This window comes from Nicotiana sylvestris, unplaced genomic scaffold, assembly GCF_000393655.2.
Source record: "Nicotiana sylvestris unplaced genomic scaffold, ASM39365v2 Un00001, whole genome shotgun sequence".
NCBI lineage: Eukaryota > Viridiplantae > Streptophyta > Magnoliopsida > Solanales > Solanaceae > Nicotiana > Nicotiana sylvestris.
The window spans coordinates 1,003,128-1,026,992 of NW_027184337.1; the positions used below are offsets into that span (position 1 = coordinate 1,003,128).

Genomic DNA, 23,865 nt, shown 5'->3' on the forward strand with positions numbered 1-23,865 from the left:
AGACAATGGTACAAGCGATTTGACGAGTTTATGTTGCGGCAAGGGTACAAGAGAAGCAAATACGATCATTGTGTGTATTTGCACAAGCTTAAAGATGGTTCCTTTGTATATCTTCTCCTATATGTTGATGATATGTTGATAGCTTCCAAGAATTTGGAAGAAATTGATAAGTTGAAGATTCAACTGAAGAAGGAGTTCGAGATGAAGGATTTGGGTGAGGCAAAGAAAATTCTTGGCATGGAGATAATTAGAGATAGACGTTCAAAGAAACTCTGTTTATCTCAAAAGGAATATTTGAAGAGAGTACTTCAACGTTTTGGCATAGATGACAAGACTAAGCCAGTTAGTACTCCACTTGCTTCCCATTTTAAGCTAAGTACTACTATGTCGCCAATGGATGAAGCTGAACGAAAGTATATGTCAAAGGTACCATACGCAAATGCTGTTGGTAGCTTGATGTATGCAATGGTTTGCACAAGGCCTGACATTTCACAAGTTGTTGGAGTTATTAGCAGATATATGCACAATCCAGGGAAGGAGCATTGGCAAGCTGTGAAGTGGATTCTACGGTATATTCATAATACTGTAGATGTCGGGTTAGTTTTTGAGCAGGAAGACAATCAGTCTGTAGTTGGATATTGTGACTCAGATTTTGCGGGTGATCTGGACAAACGAAGATCAACTACTGGTTATGTGTTTACTTTTGCAAAGGCACCAGTTAGTTGGAAGTCTACTTTGCAGTCAACAGTTGCTTTGTCTACAACAGAGGCAGAGTACATGGCTATTACAGAGGCTGTGAAAGAGGCAATTTGGCTTCAAGGATTGCTAAAGGAGCTTGGTGTTGAACAAAAAGGTATCACAATTTTTTGTGATAGTCAAAGTGCTATTCAATTAGCGAAGAACCAAGTGTATCATGCAAGGACGAAGCACATTGATGTTCGGTATCATTTCGTACGAGAAATCATAGAAGAAGGTGGAGTCACGGTGAAGAAAATTCATACTACAGAGAATCCTGCTGATATGCTGACAAAGGTGGTGACTGCGGTCAAGTTTCAACATTGTTTGGATTTGATCAACATTGTTGAAAACTGAAGATTAAAGATGAAGACACAATCAAAATTTGTTATTGAGAGAAAATTGAAGATGTGGAATTTTGCCAAGGTGGAGATTTGTTGAAGTTTGGCAAATTTGTCCCACATCGGTGGGCTCTTGAATTTTGGGGGGATTTTCCCCCTATAAAAGAAGGCCTAATGTTTAGGATTTAAACACACCTCTCATTTGCCTTCTCATCTGTTTAAGGCATTTGTATCTTCTCTCTTTAGTATTATTTCACTTGTATTTTTGGAGTGAAATAAAATATTGGTTGTGTCCGAGGAGTAGGCAAAATTAGCCGAACCTCGTAAATTCTGGTGTTCCCTTTATTGTTGCTTTATTGTCTTATTTATTATTTGGTGGCTGTCATAATTTTTGGTATAGTAGTTGTGACTTATTCACACTATATACATTGGGCTTCCGCAACAAAAAGAGTGTCATATATAGCCTTGACAAGAGCTGAGTGGTTCTAACACCAAAATGTTTAGATCGCAGCTCGTGTCAATATTCTTCATTTTATCTTTTGCTCTTTCTCCCGTTTAGGGGATTTCGACCAAATGCAACTCGTCTTAACATGGCCACCGACTTATTGCCACGAAAAGAGTTGCGCAAGAATTCCAACAAATTTCAGAATTCATGGGCTTTGGCCAGACAACCAGCACGAACTGCTGAATAACTGTAAGAAGTCGTTTACGACAATCACGGTATAATCACAACATTATTTTATCAATTGCTTATAAATTTTTCTTTATTCATTTCGACATTTTCCTTTTTGTTATTACTATTACTTTTATTGATTGAAGCTGTGTCCCTAATTTTTATAGAATAGCAGTAAAAGCAATGCGCTGGACGACCGCTGGCCTGATCTAAAATACAGCAAAATGAAAACTATACAAACACAAGATTTCTGGAAGTATCAGTACAACAAACACGGAACATGTTGTACTGAGCTCTACAGGCAAGAAGCAATTTTGATCTTGCCATGAAGTTAAAAGACAAGTTTGATCTTTTGCAAATGCTCAAAAGTCAAGGAGTTATTCCTGGAAAAACTTACACTGTTAACAAGATTGAAGAAGCCATCAGGGAAGTTACTCAAGTGTATCCCAACCTCAATTGCATTGGTGATCCAGTAAAAACAATGGAACTCAAAGAGATAGGTATCTGTTTCAACCGAGAGGCAACTGAAGTGGTTGCCTATCATCGACGTAAGACATGCAACCCATTGAACAAGAATGAAATTAGTTTTCCACTATGATTATCTCCCAATTGATTTCTATTTAAGTGCTTTTTGATATGTATAATATGAACGCAATACTCTGCGACAACCAACACAATAAAGCAATAATTTGTTTTGAAAGACCACTTTGTCGAACCCCTGGAACTGACATTCCCTATCAATTGATGATAGTAATTGCGAAATTTACGCTGTACACTGCTGTGTCAATTTTACATATGTATACGGTCGAAATCAGAGAGCTCGATTTCGAGGACGTAACAGTGCCCCGGGCACGAGTCCGGGCAGCACGAGGTAGAGACCAGCTCTGACTGGAAAATGCATACCTCGAGGGAGGAAATCGGAGGCCCGTCATGATCTGCCGCGGGGGCAATGCAATTTCGATGACACTAAAAAAAAGCAAGAATTTCATAAGGACACGTAGATCAAAGCATAAATTATGGGATAAGATTTGTACGAAATAGCATGAGTCTTACTAGGTTGTTATGCCGCTGTACCAATAGAATTCTTTACCACATTTGGAAATATACCATATTAGAGTTTTACCCTCCTATATAAAGGGGACCCCAATCATTTGTAAAGATATCTCATTGACTACAATAGAACATTCTACTCTGCTTTTCTCGTTTACCGTACTCATGATTGTTGTTGCGACCTAAACACTCACGCAAGTGTACGCGATCGACAAGTAATATAGTAACAAGTAAAGTATTGTTCCGATGAAGACTTGTGATTAACTTATCAACTGATGCAAACTCAAACAATTATTGATTTAAGCTAATTCATTACAAAATACATAAATAACCAACTTAAAACTTGACTGGTAATTTAACAATAATACTACACAAAGTTACTACACCACTTATACAATTTTCTTTTAACAATTAATAAGAGAGATATTCCGGGGTCATGGGCTTGCTAGAGATCATGCTACGCTTTTAGCTTAAAGATAATTTATTGAATTATCTAGGGTATTGATTATAGGGTTAATAATACCCATAAGAATTTGTCAATTTCTTATGCGCCTATTCAAGTTAAATTAATACCTATATTTCTATTGTATTTATATTAACTCAAATGCATTTACAAATCCTATTTCTCAACCAAGCAAGGCAATTAAGTATAGTTCTATCTTAATTGCGAATCTTTCACCCGATGCCTAGGATCCGGATCTTGCTCTATTTGATTCTATATGCAATCAAGAATTTCCTTTTTCAAGTTTAACTAAAGATTCGTAAATAGTATTTCACTGTTAGCTACGCAGTAAAATAATTAACAGCAGAATCAAATAAATAACCCATAATGATAAATTCAAAATCATCAATTTAAGCTTCAAACATCATAATCATCTAACACCCATAACCCCAGATTACTTGGGTTTTTAGCTACTCATAATTATACAAATATCAACAATAAAAGTCTTAAACATAATATAAGTAAATACAAGAAGAAAGTTTAGAAAAACTCTTTAAGTTCTTGCTTCAAGATTGTAATCCCCTTCTTTTCTTCACTTCAAGATTGAGTCTTCTCTTCCCTTTCTCTCTCTAAAATTATTTCTTCCTCTAAAATCTGATCAATCCAATAATGGAGTTTTTGCTTTATGTAAATTGAGTGGGATTAAGAAGGAATTCCAATTTTACCCCTAAATAAAGTTTCTCCGGATAGGACACGCGCGAACTATCACGCGAAGTATGGAGTTCGCGCGATACTTCACGCGCTTCTCTTGGATTCCAGGCAGAAAAGCTCGCGAACTATTGCGCGAAGTTTGGAAGTTAGCGCATTAGTTCGCGCGCTTTAGTAGCTCGATTTTGTCCATTTTTCCGTCTCGTCCTTGCGCACACTCGACTCCTAGGGGTTCTTCTTGCTCATAAATCATTCCAATCTCCTCTTGAAAGCATCATTTAGGCTCCTCATCCTGCAATGTATACATATCACAATTAGAGCCTATTTTTCATCAATTAACCATAATATGTCATCGGAATATAATCAAGCGGACGCATAAACAATAGCTAAATCACCTATATTTCGCCTATTATCAAAACCCCACACTTAATTCATTGTTAGTCCTCGAGCAATCAACTATATTCTCTAGAGAATCCTTCGCTCAACCATTTCCTTTAACGCATTACACCTAGAACAATATACATGTATCACTCCTAGTAGTGAACAATCCTAGCCTCAAAGCCAACTCTCAAGTGCCATGCAATATTCACACTTCCTCAAAGTACTGTACACAGAAATGAAGACTTGCTTCTCCGTCACGATTTATATGCCCTCATAATTACATCAACAAAAACTGAGTTTAATCCACCACATTCTATTCATATATTCACATATATCAAGGAAATCACTCACTCTCATAAAAGAGGTCACATGTATGCAATTGGTACCATAAGCTTGCCCTTAATGTAAATCTCTACTAAGGTAGGCTAGCTCGATCCAAAATCAATTAGGACTTTTTCATGGTTGTAATGTGGGCTAAGGGACAGGCAGGATGTATTTAGGAATAATGACTCAACCCCTAAGCACTTTAAAACATCACACGAGCAATTTTCTGCGCAAATTCTTCAACCCACTTCTCATTCATACACAATATCATCCCACAAATACGCCCTTCTTCTTTAAGCACTCTATTAATTCATTCCCACTAGCTAGAGCAAAACACAATGTAATCATCTCTTTTTTTTTCTTGTCACTCAATTTCTGCTAGTGGTGTATTCGTTTACAACATAAGTGCATCTTTCATCCTTTTATTGGTTCCATTCAAAATCCACCCCACACTTATTTCCTTCTTACTTCTTTTAGCGCTCTTCTCACAATTAAAGTGCTTTAAGATGTAAAAGGATCAAAACACTGTCAATTAAGAACAAAAGGGTATAGGCTTGTAATGCGCGTGCCAAACAAAAAGTCTGAAGGCTCAAAAGGGTTAACTAGAGACAACTTTTATTTTTAATAAGTAATTGAGCTCAAAAAGGTCAAAGAAAGCCTAACATCATTTTTCAAACCGAGCATCACCTCAAATTTCGCTTCAACTCACATACCAGACAAGTTCTAGACACAAGTACAATACATGGACTACACAAATACTCACCACACATAGCATATGACTCATTCCAGATCAGATCATCAAGACACTCCATTACGAGCATTCAATTCAGTACATACATACAAATTAAGGCACTTTCAGTGAGATTCAATAATTAGGACTAAGTGTTACACTCTAGGGTCTATTGTGTTCAGGTGTGTCAACGCTATGGGTTCACTTTTCTATAGCTTATAACTCCTTATTTTAGTCTACAAATAAAAAAATATAAAAACAAAAATTAAAAACTACCTATGCCCGGTTCAACATAAACCTTTGGAAAAGAACCGCGGCTTAAAGAAAAACCAAGGGGGGATTTCTACACTACCTTAGAAAAAAAATATATAAAATAAATCTTTTTGTTGTTTTCTCTAGACTCACTTCCCTCAAGAAAATTCTTCTAAAAGATCTGTCGTAGGGAAAAGTCTAATTTTTATACCATTTTTTTATTTTTTTTTAGTGAAACTAAATTTAATCACGTCCCCCATTTATTTAGTTAACAAAATCCCCCACCCCGGCAAAAACTGTCAAGCCAACATGAGACAAACAAAATAACCCAGCAATTTGTACAATATCCCCCACCCCACACTTAAAAAGAAGACATGTCCCCATGGCTTAAAATTGAAAGCAGCAGTGAGGTAAAGAGACTTCCCTAGAACTTCACTCTTGATCGGACACGGTTTCGGGGTTCACGTTGCACGCATGCCCCAAAGCTCGCAGCCAACCCATAAACTTCTTTTCTGACTTGACTTGTCGGTCGGCTATTGTGTCCATAAGAGTGCTTAAATCATACATGGAAGTGCGTATATCAGCCACCTCCTGTTCCAATGTGGTGGACCAGGATACTTTGGCACTTCTTGAAGAGGATGTTGTGTGTGACAATACTGCAACTGATTTTCTGAGTGCTTGAGCCAGTGCTTCTTCCTCCACATCCATTGTTCTTCCTCCTCCAAAGCATCCGAATAACTTTCATCCTCTCTACCTGCCTCTGCTGCTGAGGCTGCCTCCGTGGTGTTCGGGCCAGGTCGGATCTTGTGACTTTTTCTTACCAGCCCGTCCACACGAACGTTTTTAGGCACCTGCACATTTCTGCAAAGCCTAGTCACCAAAGATGGGAAAAATAAACCATACTGGCGTTGGGGGCATTGGATAAACATCTTGTCGTGGATCACTTTGGCCATGTCGAAGGGAAGACCCTTGATGAAACACCAAATCAACGCCGCCCGGGGTCCATTCACCTCCGTAGTATTTGTGGAGGGGATAAGGCAATTGTTGATCATATACAGCCACCTTTTCGCTTCTTTAGTTAAGACGGATGAATGGAACTTCTCTCCATTATCTATCCACTCTACCATTTTTTCTGGTTTGCAAATTTCATCAAAGAAGCGCTCCCACTTTGCATCGGTTGGATTGCGCCCATATTCATAAAAGTCTGTGTTCTCATGTAGAAGGTCAGGCAGTTGATAAGCTGTGCGTAATGCCTCAATGGAGGCATCTACCGCCTTACGGCACACTGTGACCACATGGTTGACATGCTCTGGTAGATTGGCATAGAATTCTCGTACCACCATTTCATTAGCCTCCCCTGGCTCATAAATGAAAGCCTGCAAACCCCGCTCTATCAATTCATTGAACATGTGGGGGCATCATTCCTTGCCCTTTTTGATGTTGATGCCCCTTTCCGCAATTGCCTTCTTAGCCGCCTTCTCTGTAAAACGATTATGAGCCTCAAGGGAGACAAATTTCGTGCTGTCATAGGAGCGCGCTGGAGCTGCCCTTTGGCGGCTTGATGATGGACCTGTGGCTTGGGGCTTTTTTGTTGGTGCCATAATACCTGAAAAACATGGACACATTAGCTTAGCCCAACAAAATTAGTGTGACTTGCTGCGGTTACTCAGACTTCACACGCAAAATTGGTCATAACTACATAATCATGTTCATTGAGGCCTTTCCACAAACACCTTGTGGGCAGTAGGCTCTCACAACTTTTTTCTAAGGGTCTTGCAACAAAGGCTTCCCACAAAGGTTCATCCATAACCCAATTCAAGTACTACCCACCCCACACTTACAACAAACTAACCCCACAATATATTTTACCAAGTTTGAAACCCAAATCACAAAATACAACTATAATAATGGCTTAAAATTCAACAAGAAACTTAAAATCTGAATATAGCAAGAGAAAAAAATATAAAAATAAAGAAAACTAAAACTAGGGCTCATACCTTGTTAGAATTTGTGAGGTAGGGTGATGCTGCTAATGATTTTAGGGAAGGAGCCCGTGAGATATGAGATGAGTGCTGGAAGTTATGAAAGTTAGGGGGTTTTGTTAGTTTGGAAGAGATGATTGTGTTTTGGGGGTATTGGGTTTGGTTTAATAAAAATGGAAGGGGTATTAACCAATAGCCTATTTAATTTACAAAAATAAAAGAAACAAAAAGAAAAACGAAAAACAAAAAAAAAATAACACGCCTGAAAAGTTCCAGGCTGAGAGGCTCGTCCAGGGGCGCAAACTACTGTGCAAAGTATGTAGTTCGCGCGATACTTCGCGCGTATGATGAGCCTCAGGCAGAAAGGTGCGCGAACTATTGCGCGAAGTTTATAGTTCGCGCGATACTTCGCGCGTTTCAGTTAGAGTTAAGGCAGAAAGGTTCGCGAAGATTTTTTTTTATATATATTTACCTTAGCATCCGCCCTTGTTCACCTGCATTTATTAGTACAAAAAATAAAAAAAAATGTATATTCACAAATACCACAATCGTTGGGTTGCCTCCCAACCAGCGTCTTATTTTACATCGCGACATGACGCCATATTGCATTATTCATCAATTAAATCTACTGAGGTTTTGTGACGTTGAATGTCACCACCCCAATAGTGTTTAATTCGTTAACCATTTACCAAGAACGTGCCTATTAAACTAATGTTTCGCAATTCAACTGTTCCATGAGGAGTTACACTTACTACAACAAAAGGGCCTGCCCAACGGGACTTAAGCTTTCCAGGAAAAAGCTTTAGCCTTGAGTTGAACAAGAGAACTTCTTGACCCGGCTCAAACTCACGATGTTGGATGTGTTTGTCGTGCCACTTCTTGGTCTTTTCTTTATATAACTTGGCATTTTCATAAGCATGCAACCGAAACTCATCAAGTTCATTGAGTTGTAGCAGTCTTTTTTCTCCAGCTAAGTCCATATTCATATTTAGCTTTTTGATTGCCCAATAAGCTTTATGTTCTATCTCAACAGGAAAATGACATGCTTTTTCATAAACCAACCTGTATAGAGAAGTACCTATTGGAGTCTTGTATGCAGTTCGGTAAGCTCACAATGCATCTTCTAACTTACCGGACCAATCTTTCCTATTTGCGCTCACAGTTTTCTCCAAAGGCTATTTTACCTCCCTGTTTGACACTTCAACTTGACCACTCGTTTGAGGGTGATATGCAGTATCAACCTTGTGTCTTACACCATATTTTGCTAGAACATTTTTCAATAATTTGTTGCAAAAGTGTGTTCCTCCATCACTTATCAACACCCTTGGAGTTCCAAAGCGTGTAAAAATATGCTTCTTCACAAAACTTACCACTACCTTCGCATCATTAGTAGGAAGAGCAATAGCCTCAACCCACTTAGACACATAATCCACTGCAACCAAAATATATTTGTGCCCATTAGAATACAGAAATGGTCACATGAAATCTATTCCCCAGACATCAAAGAGATCTACTGCCAAAATATTTTGTAAAGGCATCTCGTGCTTCTTCGTGATCGTTCCGGCTCTTTGGCACTTGTCACAATTTTTAACAAAAGCATGTGCATCTTTAAATAATTTTGGCCAGTAAAAACCTGATTGCAAAACCTTTTGTGCAGTTCTGTCTCCACCATGATGACCTCCATAAAGAGAAGAATGACAGTCATGCAATATTGCATTCATCTCCTCCTCAGGGACACACCTTCTTACTAATTGATCTGCGTATTGCTTGTATAGAAAAGGCTCGTCCCACATGTAGAATCTCACATCATGTAAGAACCTTCTTCTATGGTCAGCTATGAATTCTGGTGGAGTCACCCCACTTGCAATGAAATTCACATAATCAGCATACCACGGGGTTTCATCCAAAGTGATGGCAAGAAAATGTTCGTTAGGGAATGTTTCTTTGATTGATTCTCCTTCAGTAACATGGCCTCTATTTTCCTGCCATGATAAATGATCTGCAACCTGATTCTCTGTTCCCTTTCGATCTCGAATCTCCAAATCAAATTCCCGCAAAAGAAGAACCCATCGAATTAACTTTGGTTTGGCATCTTTCTTTGCAAATAAATACCTGATAGCTGAGTAATCTGTATAAACTATGACTTTGGTTCCCACTAGATAGGACCTAAATTTATCAAATGCCCATACTACTGCGAGCAACTCTTTTTAAGTAACAGTGTAATTCATTTGAGTTGGATTAAGAGTTCTACTAGCATAGTTAATGGAATAAAATATTTTCTCTTTCCGCTGCCCCAAAACAGCTCCAATGGCTATATCACTTGCATCACACATCAATTCAAATGGAAGTTTCCAATCTGGAGCAATGATAATCGGTGCAGTAACTAATCTTCATTTCAGCTCATCAAATGCTTTCAGACAAGCATCATCAAACTTGAAGGATGTATCTTTTTCAAGAAGCCTGCACAAAGGAGATGAAATTTTTGAAAAATCTTTAATGAAAAGACGGTAAAAACCCGCATGGCCTAAGAAACTGCGAATGCCTCTAACTGATGTCGGTGGAGGTAATTTTTCAATTGCTTCCACCTTTGCTTTATCCACCTGCAATCCATTCTTGGACACTTTATGCCCTAGGACTATGCCTTCTCGTACCATGAAATGACATTTTTCCCAATTTAGTACCAAATTTGTTTCTTCACACCTAGCAAGGACCTTATCAAGATTCATTAAACATTCATCAAAAGAACATCCAAATATAGAAAAATCATCCATAAATACTTCCACAAATCTTTCAACCATATCAGTGAAAATAGCCATCATACACCTTTGAAAAGTCGCAGGTGCATTGCAATTACCAAATGACATTCTTTTAAATGCATATGTCCCATAGGGACATGTAAATGTGGTCTTCTCTTGGTCTTCTGGGTCTATAACAATTTGATTATATCCTATGTATCCATCCAAAAAATAGTAGTATTCTTGCCCGACTAATCTATAAAACATTTGGTCAATAAAGGGAAGGGGAAAATGGTCTTTTTGGGTGGCTGTATTCAATTTTCTACGGTCATTCCTCCTTTCTTTGGAACACATTGGACTGGACTTACACATTTGCTATCAGATATTGGAAATAAAATACCTGCATCAAGCCATTTAATCAATTCTTTTCTTACCACCTCTTTCATGTTCGGATTTAGGCGGCGTTGTTGTTCTATGCTTGGCTTGTGACCTTCCTCCATGAGAATTTATGCATGCAAAAAGCTGGACTAATACCTCTTATGTCAGACATTGTCAACCCAATTGCTCTTTTATGGTCACGTAGTACTCTTAATAATTTCTCCTCCTGCAATTCAGACAAGTCAGCAGAAATAATAACAGGTAACATTTCAGAACTACCCTAATAAGCATAATGAAGGTGAGAAGGTAAAGGCTTTAATTCCAATTTGGGAGCTTCTTCAACTGAGTGCTTCAGAGGAGGACCATCTAATCTGTTCAAAGGTTCAAAGGGATTTAAACCTTTTATATATTCACATGTTGCATTCAAAGTATGTTTTATCTCCTCAACCTCATCATTAATCTCCAAACTCTCAAACAACACAATTGCTTTTCTAAAGAAACCTTCAAATATACACTTGGGATAATAAGTTGTTCATCAATCTCCATGACAGATATCATAGACAATTCTTCATAATGGCGAGGAAGTTGAATTGCTTTATATACATTAAAAACAACTTCCTCGTTGTCAACTCTCATGATCATTTTTCCTTCTCTTACTTTAATTATAGCATCACATGTAGCCAAGAGAGGTCTTCCCAATATAATAGGAACTTTTTCATCGACCTGAAAATCCAAGATAATGAAATCAGTCGGGAAAATAAATTTCCCAATTTTCAGTAGCCCATCTTCAATCACCCCTTCCGGGTAAGTTATGGACCTGTCTGCTAGTTGCAACATCACAGTGGTGGGTTTTGGGGACCCCAAACCCAATTTTGTACAAAGACAATGACATCAAATTTATGCTTGCTCCCAAATCACAAAGTACATGGCCTACATCAACATTGCCTATTCTCACAAGGATAGTAAAGTTGCCAGGGTCCTTAAGCTTTTGAGGAAGCTTATTTTGGACCCTTGAAGTGCACTCCTTAGTAAGTGCAACTATTTCAAATTCAGTCAGCCTCCTCTTGTTAGCCACAATGTCTTTTATGTATTTGGAATATTTTGGAATATCACGAATCGCATCTACCAACGGAATATTTAATTGAATCTGACTCAACATAGAGAGAAATTTGTTGAATATGTGATCGTCGTTCTTTTTCTGCAATCTTTGTGGAAAAGGTGGTGGTGGCCTTGGAACATTCACAGGTGCTAAAATTGTATCATCTTTCTATACTTCCTGTGTTGCTTTGGGAATCAATTCACCCTCACGTACAGGCTTGTCTTTTTTCTTCTTTGGAACTTCTTCTAATTCCCTTCCAGTTCTAAGTGTAATTGCACTAACTTGCGGATTTTTCTCTATATCACTTGGAAGAGCACCTGCAGGCCTAGTATTTTGATTTGCAGCTAGTTGTCCCAATTGTCTTTCAAGATTTCTAAAATCAATTCTGAGTTGTTTGTTGTCATGCAATAATTTCTTCAATAAATCATTTGTATTTTCTTTTACCTGCTGGGGTGGCCTTGTGGTTGATTAAAATTTCCTTGGGGTCTATATTGATTCTGATTTGATTGATTTCCACCCCAAGAGAAATTAGGTTGATTCCTCCAATTTGCATTGTATGTGTTCCCATATTGTGCCTGTTGGTTCATCGGACCTCTACTTTGTTGCCCCACATAATAAATAGATTCAGGATTCGTTGGGAACATGTCACTTGTGTGATTATCACAACACATTTCACAACAAATCGACATTTGTTGAACATGTTGTGTTTGTTGTGTTTGGTTCATTGTCATTCTATTCATTTAATTCGCCAATTTTGCTATATCTGCTCTCATGGCGGAAAAGTCATCAAGTTCAAGTACCCCTACTGCTTTCTGTTTCATTGCTCTCCTTGGTTCTCCCTCACCTTGCCAATTATGATCATTAGCAGTGAAGTTGTTTAGCAGAAGTTGTATTTCACTATATGGCCTCGCCATACAACTACCTCCACAAGCTGAATCAAGATTCATTTTTGAAGTCTCGTCTAATCCATCAACAAAAGTATGGTCCAATACCTCATCAGTTTGACAATGATGTGGGCTGTCTCGAAGTAATTTCTTGTATCTTTCCCAAGCTTGGCGAAGAGTTTCACCATCCTGTTATTGAAACCCAAGAATCTGACTCTGCAAAGACTTTGTCTTTTTAGTGGGGAAAACGTGATTAAGAATTTCTTTGCTAAATCATCCCAAGTATGGATTGAATTAGCAAGCTCCTTCTGCAACCATTCTTTAGCTTCCCCCAGCAATGAAAACGGAAACAAGGTCAGCCTGACATAGTCCTTGGAAATATTTGGATAGTTGTAAGTATCAATGATTTCCAAAAAATTCTGAATGTGCCTTTGCGGGTCTTCATGAGATAGACTTACATATTGCCTGGTGGACTGAATCAGCTGTACCATGTACTGTTTAAGCTCAAAGTGACCAGTGATATCAGGCTTCACAATAGCCTGAGTCATATTAGCAAGATTTGGCCTTGCAGCTTCTATCACCGGACGCCCTCCATTACCTGCCATCACTGTTGGCTGTGGTTGAACTAAGATGTCCAACACTCTTTCTGTTTTGTATTTAGCTTCCAACTATTTCCTTGCCTTATGAAGTGTCCTTGCAATTTCAGGATCAAGAGGGAAGAGATTGCTTGTGCTTCTACTCCTCCGCATTCAAGAGAAGAGCCTGCGTGACACAAACAAAATGAACTGAAAATTAATGCTTAAACCAATAGCTGATAAAAGCTTAACTCGGTCAAGTAGCTAATTTCCATGTCCCCGGCAACGGCGCCAAAAACGTGTTGCAACCTAAACACTCACGCAAGTATACGCGATCGACAAGTAATATAGTAACTAGTAAAGTATCATTCCCACGAGGATTTGTGATTAACTTATCAACTGATGCAAAGTCAAACAATTATTGATTTAAGCTAATTCATTACAAAATACATAAATAACCAACTTAAAACTTGACTGGTAATTTAACAATAATACTACACAAAGTTACCACACCACTTATACAATTTTCTTTTAACAATTAATAAAAGAGATATTCCGGGGTCATGGGCTTGCTAGAGATCATGCTACGCTTTTAGCTTAAAGATAATTTATTGAATTATCTAGGTTATTGATTATAAGGTTAATAATACCCATAAGAATCTGTCAATTTCTTATGCGCCTATTCAAGTTAAATTAATACCTATATTTCTATGGTATTAATATTAACTCAAATGCATTTACAAATCCTATTTCTCAACCAAGCAAGGCAATTAAGTATAGTTCTATCTTAATTGCGAATCTTTCACCCGATGCCCAGGATCCGGATCTTGCTCTATTTGATTCTATATGCAATCAAGAATTTCCTTTTTCAAGTTTAACTCAAGATTCGTAAATAGTATTTCACTGTTAGCTACGCAGTAAAATAATTAACAGCAGAATCAAATAAACAACCCATAATGATAAATTCAAGATCATCAATTTAAGCTTCAAACATCATAATCATCTAACACCCATAACCCCAGAATACTTGGGTTTTTAGCTACTCATAATTGTACAAATATCAACAATAAAAGTCTTAAACATAATATAAGTAAATACAAGAAGGAAGTTTAGAAAAACTCTTTAAGTTCTTGCTTCAAGATTGTAATCCCCTTCTTTTCTTCACTTCAAGATTGAGTCTTCTCTTCCCTTTCTCTCTCTAATATTATTTCTTCCTCTAAAATCTGATTTATCCAATAATGGAGTTTTTGATTTATGTAAATTGAGTGGGATTAAGAAGGAATTCCAATTTAACCCCTAAATAAAGTTTCTCCGGATAGGACACGCGCGAACTATCGCGCGAAGTATGGAGTTCGCGCGATACTTCCCGCGCTTCTCTTGGATTCCAGGTAGAAAAGCTCGCGAACTATTGCGCGAAGTTTGGAAGTTAGCGCATTAGTTTGCGCGCTTCAGTAGCTCGATTTTGTCCATTTTTCCGTCTCGTCCTTGCGCACACTCGACTCCTAGGGGTTGTTCTTGCTCATAAATCATTCCAATCTCCTCTTGAAAGCATCATTTAGGCTCCTCATCCTGCAATGTATACATATCACAATTAGAGCCTATTTTTTATCAATTAACCATAATATGTCATCGGAATATAATCAAGCGGACGCATAAACAATAGCTAAATCACCTAGATTTCGCCTATTATCAATTGTTCTTCGGCTTTATTGTTCTTAATTTATTTTTCATACTTTGTTGCTCTTAACTCACCTCGAGGCCCCCGAGATAATCAAGCTCGAGGGACTACTGTTCTAACAACACTAGTTTGGTTCATCAAATTTTCTTTCTTAAATCTAATATTACTTGTATATTCACTAGTATTAGAATAAACCACATATGTTTAAAACCACAAATCATATTTAATTGTTACTCATATTTTTCGATGTAAATAGTTTCGCGCCCACGTGAGGCTAGAGATAATAGTGATTATTTTAGCGCTATTTTTCTTATAACACACGTTATTCTTCACACTTTTTTCTTATCAAAGATTCTTTGATTTCTGGATAAGATATGTCTAGCTAAGGAAACACATCCGTGCATGGAAATGACGGTCTCGAATCCCATGGAGAAAATAATGCAACAGTTTCAGAGACCGGTATGCCACTACTATACCCTGGGGTAGCACCAGCACCTAACCCCGTCAATGTTGGTTCATACGTTACCATGCACGTCGATTTGGACACTAATGTCGAAGGATATGTACGCAGAGGGGGTCAACCTGATTCCTAAAGGACACAAGCTCAAAAAGAAAGATAATTTAGTCTACGAGTAATTTTTGAGATGTTGCAAGCACAAAAAATTGCTATCACCTAGTTATAGAGTTAGCAAAAGACTCCGAGCGTGGCTGGTTTAGAAACCGCTCATCGTGTTTAGCCAACCTCGGAGAGATCAAGCAATAACAGCTCGGGAACTGACCCCACCATCATGAGAATGCTCGAGGAAATCACGAAGAGGATCGAGTCGGTAGAAAAAGGTAATGAAGACAACAACAAAAAAGGTGGAAACATACAACCGAGAGTAGACCAGATACCGGGAGCACCTTCGATTTTGAAAGGACTAGATTCGAAGAAGTTTGTGCAAAAACCATTCCCCTAGAGTGTGGCTCTGAAGCCCATCCTGAAGAAGTTTCGAATGCTAGACATCCCAAAATATAAAGGGACCATAATCCCAACGAACATATCACCACATATGCTTGTGGCATAAAAGGAAATGATTTGAAAGACAATAAGATTGAGTCTGTTTCGCTAAATATGTTTGGGGAAAATCTGTCTAAAGGTGCCATGATTTGGTACCATAATTTATTCCCAAATTCCATTAATTTGTTTGCCATGTTGGCAAACTCATTTGTAAAGTCACATGGCGGTACCATAAAAGTCGCAACAAGGAAGTCTAATGTATTCAAAATAAAGCAAAGGGAGAACGAGACGCTGAGGGAGTTTGTATCCCACTTCCAGTTAGAACAAATGGAGTTACCACCAGTCTCCGATGATTGGGCCGTACAAGCCTTCATTCAGGGGCTACATCAACGAAGTTTGATAGCTTCGAAGTAGTTGAAGCCGAACTTGATCGAGTATCCCGCTGTGACTTGGGCGGATGTGCATAACAGGTACCAATAAAAGATTAGGGTCGAGGATGGCCATTTTGGAGCCCCCTCGAGCTCAGTTTATCCAAGCAGGTTACTAGCGAAGGATTCAGGAAATGCAGATAGGGAGCCAAGGTCGAATAAGGAAAGATATCAGCCATACGTCGAAGATCGAAGGAACATTTCATGGCATAACATACCTCAGAATGATCGTGTCACACCTCCTTTTTCCGCACCCGCGAGGGTGCGTGGGGAGTTTTCTCCAATTGAAGGACAGTCGAAACGGGACTTGTTTATTTGTTTCAGAGTCGCCACCTGGGAACTTTAAGGCGTCCCAAGTCACCAGTTTTAATCCCTGAATCGAGGAGAATATGACTCTGTTTGTTATTCTGCGAACCAGAAATCCTGAGTAAGGAATTCTGTTAATCCGGAAGAAGGTGTTAAGCATTTCTGAATTTTGTGGTTCTAGCACGGTCGCTTAACTGTTTTTATTCTTGGCTTATCTTGATTTTACATTTTTATTGCAGAATTTTGTTACCGCTTCTGTTTATTGTTTACAATTATATAAACGAATTATGCTTACATATATTCGTATTATATACCTTTTATAATTACAGAGGATCGTGTCACGCATACGTGTACATAATGAAATTGACCATATTATAGTTTTTATTAAAAAATAACCATATATTCAAAATTTAAAATAAAATTAAGAACATAATCACCCTTTGTATTTAAACAATGAACTGCGCATCTCGGGTTATACGAAATTATTTTAACATCCTCGGAGAAATCCATTTTTATTAAAATGTTCACTCGAAGTTGCGCGAACGCATAATTCGAATTGCTTTTAGAAATATAATCAGGTTACGCGAACGCATCCCTAATTACGCCAAATATTCTTAATGGTAGTATAGATTTTCCACAAATTATTTATTATATCTATACATTTTATGTAAAAATCATGAGAAATCTCCATTTATGGTACCCTTAAATTCTTGAAAAGAATTCACAATTTATTAAATGTTTATTGCGAATTATATTTTTTCGCGTATGAATTATATTCCTCCAAACTATTCAAATCCAAAGAAAGGAATAAACACATGATTAACACTATTTTTAATAAATACAACATATGTATACTCAAAAGGTGAATAGCGTATGAAACTTAAAAAAAATTCAATTCTTGAAAGGAAATGATATTTTCGAAGAATTCTCGTTATTCCATTTGCAACGAATGTTATTTTTACAATCTTAAACTTGTTACACATTATAAATCTAATCTCTTTCCACATTGCTTGTTCCTAATCTAATAGGCCTAATTATTTTGTTAATTCTGCGTAATATATATATATAGTCAAACCGATTTGATTCTCAATTTATGTGAACCATTGCTAAACACTAACTTTCGCATTGTAAAATTCCTAGGCCATTTGTTATTATGAAAGAGAACAAATCTACCTATTGACTTAATAAAATGATATTGCATACAACATTATTCGCCATATTTTGACATTGTGAACATAGCGAATTTTACTAATGCAACTTTCGACTATTGATCATAACCATTATTACGCCATATATGGACAAAATGCAACCAACATCATCTAGCCTTAATCCACAACCAAATAATCAAAATATGCTAACAATGCATTTTCTTGACATTTCCATACTACTCTGTACCTGACTAACAATGTCATACCTCTTAATTAATGGATACCAATTTGGAGGGTCATGTTTTAATACTGAGATTAATACTGAGATGTATACCGGTTGATACATATATCCATGGTTTCTATATTTCTAATGGTTATTTCTTTCCTGTGTTGATAACTTTTTCTTTTAACGTCGTTATTAAGTCTGTTCAAGATATATAATATAAGTATTTTGTACTCAATATTTTCTTCTAATAAATACGTGTGGTTGCGGTTGTTCATTCAGATTTACTATTTATCCTTATCATGTCTTTTACTAAACATATTCCCTCTAACCTCTTTGTTTATCACAGAGTTTATCATATTTTAATAAGTTATACTGAACAATCTTTTCTGGTCACTACCATGTTTTTCATGCTTCAATCATTTACCCTAACAGCGCCTCAACTCTCTGTACTCCCCTAAACGGCTTCCTTGCCTACTGGTTTCCACTTTATGATGGCATAGTCTGGGCTTAACTACTCTCAGCATTATTAGACAGGCAAACTTTCTCAAGATGTTCTTTATAACAGTACTATAACATGATAATCAATTATGATATTCAAGAGATTATAAGGAATATAAGAGTTTAGTTAAACATGATTATGAATAAACTTACCTGGTTTTGTAACTCGTTTGAATGCTCCATAGCTGTTTTAGATACTTGTAAATAACTCAGATATTTCTTACAAGAGAGAAGATAAGAGAGAATATTAGAGAGAGAAGGTAAGGGTGAGGATGTCTGAGGGTGTCCTTCCTTCCTCGGATTTACATTCTATATAAAGAAAATTAAAATGACTCCTACTGTTTACAAATGACTCCTACTATTCATGAACGACCTTTACTGTTCATGATTATGACATATACTATTTACTTTACGACTTTTTTACATGACTCTTACTATTCATGAACGACCTTTACTGTTCATGATTATGACATATACTATTTACTTTATGACTCTTACTATTCATGAACGACCTTTACTGTTCATGAATGCGACTAGTACTATTTACTTTACATTATATGTTTCCAGTAGCTGTCTTCTTCTTTTGTCTTCTTGTTGATACCTTCATTCTAGTTGGACTTCTGGTACATAGTTATCATCTCCGTTGCACTTTGAACATATGTGGTCTGGATATTTGTGTCCTACTAGTTTGCAGTATCTTGTTAATAACTCGTTTGAAATAAATTCTTTTTTCAATGCTCTGGTAGTTGGTTGCATTTCTGGCTTTAATAATGATAAAATCCATTTCTGGACTTCATCCATATCTCCTTGTCGTAGTTCCTTCGAGTTGGCATATATCATTAACTGGTCTCTGGAATAGTAGCTCCAGATAGCATTTCCTTGTAGATAATTGTTAGCTAGTTCTTGAATAATAGTTGCTATACCAATTATTCTTTTATTGGCATAGAAACTTGGTATCTCCATTTTCTGTATCTCCGGTTGTTTCTCTATCTCTTCCGGTATTATCATATCTCGTGTTAGTCCTATCTTTATCACCTGTATTATGGGTTTTATTTCATCATATAGTATTTCCGCTGGTGCTGTATAGAATTTGATGAAGAATAGGTTGCCTTTTGTAATTCTCTTGAAGGTGACAAATGCTTTGTATAGCTCTGGTATTCCAATTATTTCTTCTCCGTCATGGGTATATACTGTGCTAAGTAGTCCGTAGTTGTAACATGTTTTTACTAGGTTTGCTTTTGTTTTTGGCTGGGCTATAAGCCTATTATATCCCTGTAGTTTTTGGGTTACATAATCTTGTGTTGGATCTGTAGTAGTTGTTGATCTAGGGTTTAGGTTCAGAAATGTCTGGATTTTATATATATTCTCAATATATGTTTGAGTAATATGGTTATATACCTTTTTGTTGTGGTGTAGGCTATTAGCATAGGTTGAAGTTTGTGGGGCTATAACTATTGCTTCTCTTGGCTTTTTTGATGTAAATGGCTTATCAAATACGGTATTTAGGTTTACATTGATATGTGGCTTTTTGCTAACTTGTTTGCTTGTACCTGCAGCTGTATATAAAGCAACTGTGTTATGGGTTTTTTGGAGTTTCCCAACGTCTCCTTCTACCTCTGGAAGTTTAGAGTCTTCCGATCGACTTAGCTCCGCATTTTTATAGTCATGCTGCTGACTTTCTAGCTGTTGTAATCTTTTTCCCATACTCTCCATCTGTAAGGATAGAGTAGTAAGGATTGTAAATATGTCTTTTGATTCTTGGCTTTCATCTGTTTGGGTACCTTTGTCTTGATAGGTAGTCTGCAATAACATTCTTGTCAGTTCGTATTACTTCAATTGTAAATGTAAAATTTTGTATATTTAATACAAGTCTCCTTATTTCCTTTGTAGTTACTGAATCCTGTACTTTCCGTGTTATCCACCATTTTACTTGTGTATTATCTGTTCTTACTATAAATTTGTTATAAACAATATATGGCTCAAATGCTAACAAACATTTATATAATCCAAATAGTTCTTTCCTATTTATCTCCCATTTTAATTGTGGTTCCGTGTATGATCCGGAATAATATCTACAATGGTGTTCAATTTTTTCATTATCATATTTATATTTTAGAACTCCTCCGTAGCTGTGATCACTAGAATCAGTTTCTACAATATATGTAAATTGTTTCTTTTCATCTGGAAAATATAGTTTTGCTAATTTTTTACACATATTTTTTATCTTCTGTATATGTATTTTATCTTTTTCGTCAAAATGATATTCTATATCCCTTTTTAATTTTTTCTGTAATGGTTTTAAGTTTTCTGCTAATTTAGGAATATATTCTCTTACTTGGTTAACCAATCCTAAAAATGATTGTAACTTCTTTTTTGTATCAAGTGTTTCATTCAAGTTAATTATTTTTTGTACTACATGGGTTTGCATTTTTATTCCGTTTTTATCTATTTGTATACCTAAAAATTCTATTTGATTTTTCATTACTTCTGCTTTCTTTTTACTTAAACTTATTCCTGATATTTCTACAATGTGTATGAATTTTTCTAGTAGTTTTATATGTTCGTTCTCTGTTCTAGAATATAGCAATATATCATCTATATATATTATACAATTTTCTAATTGGTTGAAGTAATTATCCATAAAATGTTGATACCTACCTGGTGCATTTTTATATCCAAAAGGTAATACGTTCCATTCGTAAAATCCTTGTGGTACTGTGAATGCTGTTAACTTTTTAGATTCATCTTCTAGTTTTAAATGGTAAAATCCTGATTTACAGTCAAATTTACTAAAATAGTTATATCCTTGTATTTGTCTAATTTTTAGTATTTTATTTGGTATCGGATAATTATATGTTTTTGTTTTTGCATTTAAATTTCTATAATCTATAACCATACGGCTTTTTCCTCTTTTTTGTTCACTATGCTTATTTACTATAAATGCTGGGCTAGTATGTTTACTATTACTTTCTTGTATGTAGTTATTATCTAATAATTCTTTTATATGCATTTTAAATTCTGTTAAATCATTAAAATTGTATTTTAAAGGTTTTTGTGTTATTATGCTATTTTCATCTATTAGTTCAATCTTTATTTTTGTTTGATGTTTTTCCCATCCTTGGAGTGGATTATCATTATATAGTAATTCTAGTTTATCTTGTAGTGGTTTTATCTTATTTATTGAGAAAATGATTATCTCTATATTATGGTTACTTTGTATTACATTTTCTAATTTTTGGGTAATCTTTTCACTTCCTTTAATCCAGGGTGTTGTTTTTCTTACTTTATTATTTACTCTTTTTGCTCCTAATTTTTGTTTACACGGGGTAGTAAACCACCAATGTGTTTTTGTTATAATATGTGGGTATAATTTATCTAAAAATGGCATTCCTAATAATATATCTTTATTTGTGAATTCGTAACTATATATTTCTTCTATGGTTAATATTTTATCCCATATTTGTATTTTTATATTTCTTGCTTTATATGTTATCATACTTCCTTCATTATTAAATCCTGTTACTACTATGGGGGTTTTTAGCTTTTCCCATTTACTTTCTGGTAAACAATTATGTCTACACATATTAGCTTCTGCTCCTGTATCCACCATAGGTGTATAATATCTATTATAATATCCTTCTACTATTATTTTGGCAAGTATGTATATCTTTGGCATTATATCAAAGTTCTTTTTATTATTATTTTCTTATTTTCATAACTTATTGTTAATTGTCTATCTTCTAATTTATATGGTTTGACTTTTTCTAACCATTTTATCCCTAGTGTAATATTTTTATCTCCTTGATATATTTTAAAATTTATTAATATTGGTATTCCTCCAATAATTAATTCTTTTTCAGTTGTTTCTTCGTTTTTTCTTAACGCTTTTGGTAGTTCTGAATTTTGCTGTTCTATTGTTACTATCTCTTGTTCTGGTATTAATTCTCTTATAACATAATTCTCTTCCTGCCCTGTATTTATTAGTATTAAATATTTTCTTTGGTCCATTATTCCTGTTATATAATAATGATGTGGGTTTATTTCTTCTATTTTTTGTTCTATTAATTTTTGTGGAGTGGTATAATTTATTCTTTTTGATGTACTTCTTGATGTACTTCTTGATGATGTTTCTGGCATTTCATTATTTATTCGTTTTGATGTGCTTAATCTTTCTTTTACTATCTTTCTGTCTTTTAAACCAATTCTTTATTGTTGGTACTTCTAATATTTTGTCTATGCTTAGATCCAATTCTTTTCCTTTTATTTGTTCAAATACATTAGCGTCAAATATTATTTTTTGTTCTGAAGATTGTTCATCTTGGTGTTCTTCTTGTTGTATAATTTGTATATCTTTTTCAGTCATAATTTTCTTCATCTGATTCTTCTATATCCTTGTTTATTTCATTTTCAGAGAACTCATTTTCTGATATTTCATATATGATGTCTTCACTGCTTAATTCAGAATCTACATATTCTATTTGTGTATATTTATCATTATCTATTAGTATTTCGGTAATTTGTTTCTTCTTTGGGTTTTTTGGTAATCTACAATCTTTGGCTAAGTGTCCTAGCTTTCCACAATTATAGCAAGTACATTCTGTTTGTTTTTTCTTTTTCCTATATGGTTTTTTATGTTTATAATTTTTTACATAATATCTTCCTCTTGGTTTCTTATATTTATATTTTGAATATTTTGATTTAAATTTCTTTTTCTTTCCTTCTTTTTTGTAATATTTATCTGTGCAGCCAAATTGGGGTGCTATTCTACTTTTGCAACATGCCAAATTTTTTACTAATATTTTATCCATTTTTATGTTTTCTTTATATTCTTCACATAATTCTATGAACCAATTTTGTAGATATTTTATCCTTGCTCCTAATGTATCTGCTAGTCCTGCTTCGTTCAATTTTTTTATTATTTTTGAGCTAAATGGTTCTGGTAATTTTGTAAAATATAATTTTCTTATCTCTTTACTTTCATCCAGACTATATGTTCCTTTATAATAATAATCTCTAAATGCACAAGTATATTCATCTATATAACACATATTACATATTGCTAATTTTGTCATTAGATTCCTATTTGTAATTTTTTCTTTGTTTTGTTCTTCTACTTCTGCTGTCATACTACTAAATTCATTTCTTATTGCTGTTTCATATTTATTTAATATATCAGTAACTGTTGTTGTAGTTGTACCGTCAATTTTTTTATTACTCCTTAGTGTGTCTAAGCTTTCACTTGAAAAATTTTGTAACCATAATTTTACAGTTCCTATTAATGTTCTTTCTATA

General features: G+C 35.5%; 1 pseudogene; it reads left to right on the forward strand.

The window, feature by feature from the left end:
• The first annotated feature begins 1,557 nt into the window (after positions 1–1,557).
• Positions 1,558–2,458, forward strand: LOC104236358 (ribonuclease S-7-like; annotated as a pseudogene).
• Positions 2,459–23,865: the final 21,407 nt, after the last annotated feature.